The sequence below is a fragment of the Hylaeus anthracinus genome, unplaced genomic scaffold, assembly GCF_026225885.1.
Source record: "Hylaeus anthracinus isolate JK02 unplaced genomic scaffold, UHH_iyHylAnth1.0_haploid 0, whole genome shotgun sequence".
NCBI lineage: Eukaryota > Metazoa > Arthropoda > Insecta > Hymenoptera > Colletidae > Hylaeus > Hylaeus anthracinus.
In genome coordinates, this window is record NW_026533254.1 from 14,908,944 (window position 1) to 14,915,687 (window position 6,744).

The 6,744-nt window shown below is 40.6% G+C and overlaps 1 long non-coding RNA gene across 1 annotated transcript; it reads left to right on the plus strand.

The window, feature by feature from the left end:
• The first annotated feature begins 6 nt into the window (after positions 1-6).
• Positions 7-6,124, plus strand: LOC128885844 (uncharacterized). Its single transcript, XR_008459680.1, has 3 exons — positions 7-3,182; positions 5,707-5,800; positions 5,952-6,124. It is a non-coding gene; the product is annotated as an uncharacterized LOC128885844 (long non-coding RNA).
• The last annotated feature ends 620 nt before the right edge of the window (positions 6,125-6,744 follow it).

Sequence of the window (6,744 nt, forward strand, 5' to 3'; positions counted from 1 at the left end):
TCTAATGCACCATCCGCATCATCACGCAACATCCGTCCAGGCGGCGGCCCACCACCCGCACGCGGGGATGAGCATGCACTGAGCCCGGTGGGGCCCGGAACCGGTGCCTGCAGTTCCGCTGCCGCAACGGCCCTGGGCTCCCCCCTATCCTACCCCCTCAACCTAAACCTCGTTCAGAATCACGCGACCATCGCCCACCATCACGCCACCGCCCATCACCAACACCAGAATCACCATCACCATCACCACCACCACCATCACCACCAACAGCAACAACAGCACTCACGTCAAAGCAACTCCTATTCCGTGCAACAAAATCCTGGCACGCCGGGGACCGCGCAGACTCCCTCACCCTCGTCCCCCGCGCCTGTACATAGTCTCTAGGTTGACGCTTCGCCTCTTTCGTACCCTCTCCACCTCTCGACCTACACCTGGTAGTACCGACGAAATTGTGCTTTCGAATCTTCGGTTTCACCTAATCGACCATAGAACCCCCCTTACCTCGAACAGCCTCGACTGTTAACGTTTTACCTGCCGGCCTGTTTCGATTCGAATGACCGCAATTGTTCTTAGAGTTCGATAACTTTTTTTACGTCTAATGCAGTAACAGATTGAGTCCCGAACGAAATTTCCACGACTTTCCATTCGCGCCGAAATCCTCACAGCTTCTTTATTTAGCTTGTTTTCGACGTTTACAGAAATCGATATACGAAAACTAAAAGCATTCGATACATCGATCAACTTATTCCCGATGTGTCTAGTATTCCTAATGACGTTCGGAAGTTTGCAGGAATTAAGATCTATCAATGTTAAGCGTTTTAATCGCGGCTCGAACGGAAAGAATGACATCGGTGTTCGTCACGGCACTCAACCTGTTAATCTGAGCGAGAGTCAACTTGCGCTCCCTATAGGTACATCAAAACCCTTGATTATTCCCTTAAATTGAGTACTATAAATTGACAGTTGAGATTCCCGACTGTTACCAGCGAAATTAAAGAGACACTGTTAATCGACTCCTGGCAGGTAAGCTGTTAAACGTTTTTAGAATTGAACATTACATCCTGACTATCGTGTCCTGTCGGAATGTCCATCCTAACAACTAACGTTTTGAGGGATTCCAATTAGGGATGTTCAATTCTTCCATAAAGATTGATTCCCGAATCGATTTTGGAATCGATTTTTCTTAATGACTGGAGTCGATCTTTTAAAAAATCGACTACAAAATTGATCTGTCGAAATAGATTCAAAGATTCGTTTTCCTTTAAGCTATACAGGGTTTCCAACTTAAACGCCACTGATAATAGGATATGACAATTTTTTTTATGCTAAGGTAAGTGGACCTACTTTTGACACTAACTCAGTCATCGACACTTTCAATTTAATACGATGGTATGGTTATTAACGTAAATTCAATCGTTGCTCGGTGTAAAATAAATATGGTAAACAAAGTCGTTGAATAAGACAGAATTAAGTACAGGTATTCATTGAAAAAATCGAAAATCTCGAGAAAGTGGACTCTTCTGAAAATTATTTAGAATTGAACATCCCAAATTGAAACCATTCAAGTATCCGAATCAGTCGATGGCTGCCAACCCTTTCCTCGCCGACTCCTTACCCCTCGATCCTTCGTCCTCCGTTCGTCGGCAGTTCGAGCCTTTCCCAGCACCCGATACTACCGACTTTCTTACTTGTAAATACTATACATAGCGCGTGAGAAAGATTATTATATTAATTAAGCGGTGTAATGTTGTAAAAAATTCTATATAAACGCACTGTCGCGCTGTACCATACACTGACACGTAGGACACACGCAACAAATGCATATATTACGAAAAGGCGCGCGTAAATCATTGTCGTTCTCGCGTTCGTCTCCTCTCAACCCCGATTCTCAGGCAGAGATGGGCAAAGTCGTCATCTAAATAAAAATCCCAACCTTCGAACGAAAGATATACGATTTTCATCTATTGTTCGTCGAATAAAAATAATTCGAGTTATTCCCGTTCGACAAATAGGGAATTACCATATTTATTCGACGGACAACGAATAAATACGTTTGTCCCAAGTGAATTTATTCAACGAATAAGGGTACTGTTTCGTTCGACGAACAGTTTGTCTTCTGTATCGAACAAAGTCGTTAAATAAAAGATGGTTTTCATTCGTGTTTATTCGAAGTTCATTTAAAACCTTCGAATGAACTTCGAATAACGATATGTATAAAGATGGAAACCGCCAAAAGACTAACTGTGTATCGAATACAAAAAAGTATCTCTGCTCGTCGAATGAAGATATCTGTTCGAAGTTCATATTTTTCTTTGAATATGGTTCTCACGTATATAAATGTTTCCATCGATGTTTATTCGAGGGTTTCGAAAAAACTTAAAGTTTGATGGAAATTTTATCCGAACCATTCGTCGAATAAGGACAACTGCTGTTATTCGAACCCTTCGAATAACGGATGAGGGTGAAGTGTCTTTGTTCGATTTTTTTTTTTTTTCATTTAAATAATTTCTTTTTATTCAGATGACGCCCATCTCTGTTCTCGGTGGACGCGACGAGGAGACCCGACGAATAAACGCGCGACGTCCGCGTACGATCATTCGATCCAGGGATAGAGACGTTCTCCGAGGCAGGTTCCAAACATCGATCGCGACGGGAGAACGCGTGTCGGATTTCTCATTGTCGCGATTATTGAAATATTATTTCCCTCCCTCCCCACTCCCCTGAAGCCGCGATCGCGTTTGGAACTTGGTATTCGGATCACATCCCGTTATCGGGCGACAACCTTCTTCGACCTTAATATCACGATATTATGAATTAATTAATTAATTAATTAATTATTATTATTATTATTATTATTAATTATTATTATTAATTATTAATAATTATTATTGATGTATTATTATAAAGATTATAAATTCATTTTGAAAGAGATAAAGAGGAAATAAACGATGCTTTTGTGAGTAACGATTGTGCCTGGATGATGATTCCCTTCGTGATCGTGTTCTCCACTAAACATCTATCATCCCCTAGCTCGGCCCTTGCTCCTGCTGCTGCTACCACGGAGTCCCGCGACGCCGCCCCCTGGAAAGACGCCCTCGGCACCAGAACGTTTCCCCCCTCGTACCCGAAAATAGCGGAAGGACCATCCACTCGATACGAACGAGACCGCGACCGACGCTAAAGTAAGTTCACACTATTGGCATTTTCCATCCCTGTTATCCCTCGTACAATGTTTCCCAAACAGCTATTCCGACCGCTGGTATGTCCATTATTTTCGTCATTCTCCGTCCCGTGATTCTCGATCTCATCAAGTAGGAATTCTCGAACCGAGTATTCTCTATCCATGAAATTTGCTTGAACAAGTCAACGCCAGAACAGAGATCTGTATCATCTGTCGTCTTCCATTTCCAACCATAAACTACACGAGGGACTTTTCTTATATGCTCCGAGAATTTCAGCTAGAAAGAAATTGCAAGAAAAAAAATTTCACGAATTTCAATCTTTTCCTTGATTCAAATAAATTACGAATTGATGAAATGAGAAATACAGAAATGTTCGGAAGCGCACGATTCAAGAGCTACCACAATGATGCACATAACCTGAGATTTAAATACCTTCCATTTAATCATTCGTTGGAAAGTAACAAAGAAAGAATGAAAAGTATCGGGAAGGAACTTTAATAATCTATGTAATAAAAGCACGGCTGGGAGTCGATATCGTCTCAAAGTGGTCGTCAAATCGCCCCAGCCCTCGGAGGCTAATTTCCCGTGGGTTACACGCGCGATTTTTACATTAAAATTGTTAGCCAGCACTTTCTCCCTTTGTCGGTTCGCGAACGCGGACGTCGGAGGTTCCCTTTTTTTTCTCTCTCGTGGCGATCTCCTTACCTTGATTAACCCGAAAAGAGTTTTTATCTACTCGACGATATATATTCCTGTTGGCCTATTTCTGCCCGGTCCCAAGAACGCCACGTATACGAGCACTCGACGTTATTACCAAGGATGACTCGACTCGTTCGAACCCTGGCCCAGCCTTCCGACGCTAATGCCTAAATAATGACGTATATACGCGACATGCAGCTTCATAAGCTTCGATAAATTTAATTACCCCTGGTTCCCGGCGCGTCCGCGTAATTTTCTTTTAATCGTGCGCCATCAAGGCGCAGAGCAGCGCACGTGCGTTCACCGAATCAAATTATTTTGAAAGCGGACTCGCGACAAAAAACCAGGAATGTTTATTCGTCCAGCATTTGGAACACGGCAATTATTTCGAAAGCGCTCGAAACCGGGAAAATTGAGCGTCTGACAACGACTGACCGTGACTACTGATGGGACTGTTGCCGTGATATTTCACCAGATCGTTAACACATTCGCGACCGCTCGCGTGCATTCACGTCACTCGAAATTCTATTTCTGGTTCTTTTTATTTCATACGCTATGTATTCACAACATTGACATTTCAAAATTATATTTTGTCATTTTTATCTTTCCATTGACTATACAACATTTGCGTATGGCCAGCTTCGGAATTTTATTAATTTCGTCGGTACTCGGTATCACGAACGTAAAATACCTGCCGTTTTATTTTATTTCTCAGGTATTAACGTTATTTTACTTACTTTTAATTTTTATTTTAGATATTTTTCCTAGGATGAACTAACGACTTTAACATATCTTTACATCCTGGAAGAACGTAATTTGTTAATATTAAGCTCATTTATTTTCTTTACAAGTGACTTCGTTTCGTAAAATTATAATATCAAATTTTTGTTCCACGTATTTTGTTTCGAGGTATTAAAGTTGATCGTATTAAAAGGAACGTCTTACATTTCGACACATCCTGTTAAGTACTTTGGTACCTAATTGCTCGAGTATTATTAATATGGACGGATTGAATCCACATCGTCAACCTTAACCGACCCGTGAACGATCCCCGTCCGCTCTAAATCGGATCAATATGGCAGAGATTACGGAATGAGATCGTTATGCAAAGCAGCAGTCGGAGGGTCCTGAAACGTCGCGACGCGACGATTCGCGGGGGTGCGGTTAATGTCGAGCAGCGTACAAGCACGGGGGATGACTTTCTCGGTGATTTAACCAAGGAGGGTGAACGTTTGTTATTCAATTTGCGACCCCCTCGGTACCAGCCACTGTTCACCCTCTCCACCCACAGATCATCCACGCCTTTACGACCGTCGCAGTACTCTTCCAACTCGACAACCATTTCTCCTCCATTAGGATATACCAATCGTCGTTTATGCTGGGTGGGACATTCGAAGAAGACCTAAATATCTACTATATTTATACATGAAAAAAACGTCTTAAGACAAATTTTTACTATTTTCAGAGGCACATGTAACGATAGAAACATTGTTTCCTCAAAGTTTCCTCAAATTGATGAATTCAATCTCCAATTATTTTATTCTGTACATATAGATTAAAACGACAAATTCATTTGCATTTCACTTCTAAAAGTAGAGAACGTTCACCTCGATTATATTAACCTTGCAAACAAAATTTTCTATCATCAGACATGCTCCTCAAAATAGTGTAACTTTCTCTCAAAAAGATTTTCCGCATTACCACGAATAACGAAAATCATTAAACGCTCCACCCCGTTGGACATCCTCCTGCATATTCGTAATTTCAATCCTTTCTTCCCACTTCCTCCTGCCAAGTACGTTGATTACTCGTACTGTGCGTTTAGGAGAATATGTTCGGTACGTAAACTAGAGCTGCCAGTACACGTCGAATTTCCGGCCCAGAGGAACCGACCTTAGAATTCGGTGCATCGTTCAGAGGTAAATTAAAGAATGTATGTAAATGTCTGTGTTTTAAAAAGACCGAGTTACAGTGATCGATAATTTATTTAATTTTTATTCAAAAAGATTCAAAGCCAAAGCAATCGAACAGTATACTTCGGTTATTAATCGATTCTTCTTTCTGTCGTAGGATAAGGATGGCCACGCACTCCCAGGAATTGTAATTTCATGATTAAATAAAATTGCAAACCGTTGAGGTCAAGATAATGTCAAATAGTAAATGCCCATATTAAACGTTAATGTTGCAGTTATTCTAATATTTACATTGTATGTTGAATTCAGCAAAATAAAATACGCAAAACATGGAGAACACATAGTTTTACAGTGTTTGAAAAATCCTTCAACCTCCATCGATCATTCTAATTGTATATTAAGAAATAAATTCCAAGTATGTATCGTGATTGGTTCAAGACTATAAATTATAATTTTAATTAGATTGTTGTCTCATGTTTCACGTCAAAGTTACACAAGTATACCTAAATAACAGTTTAAATAAATAAACAAGACTTGCTGTAGGGTGTTGGTATTCGTCATCCATTATTCGAATGAAATCCTGCCTCTCTCAGGATCAGAGTCATTAAATTCATCTGTTCTTTATATCGTTGAACCTTTCACCATGGCAAAGACAAGGGTGTGCTTGACAAAGAATCACTGCGCGATTAATTTCACGACCTTGCACCCTTTCACGGTTTCGATTGAAACGAGCATATTTTCTGCTGGTGTTTATGAAGCTTGAAATCTAAATACCAATTACCAATCTAGACTCATCGGAGCCTGTAGCTAATTACTTTGAGGAGGATTTATCCTTCTGTTATTCTTTACGTTAAATGTTTAAGAATGTAGGCACTCACACTTGGAAAATTGAGCAGAAAAATCCAGATGGAAACATTATTAGTCGAATAAAAGTAGGGAGTACGAAATTA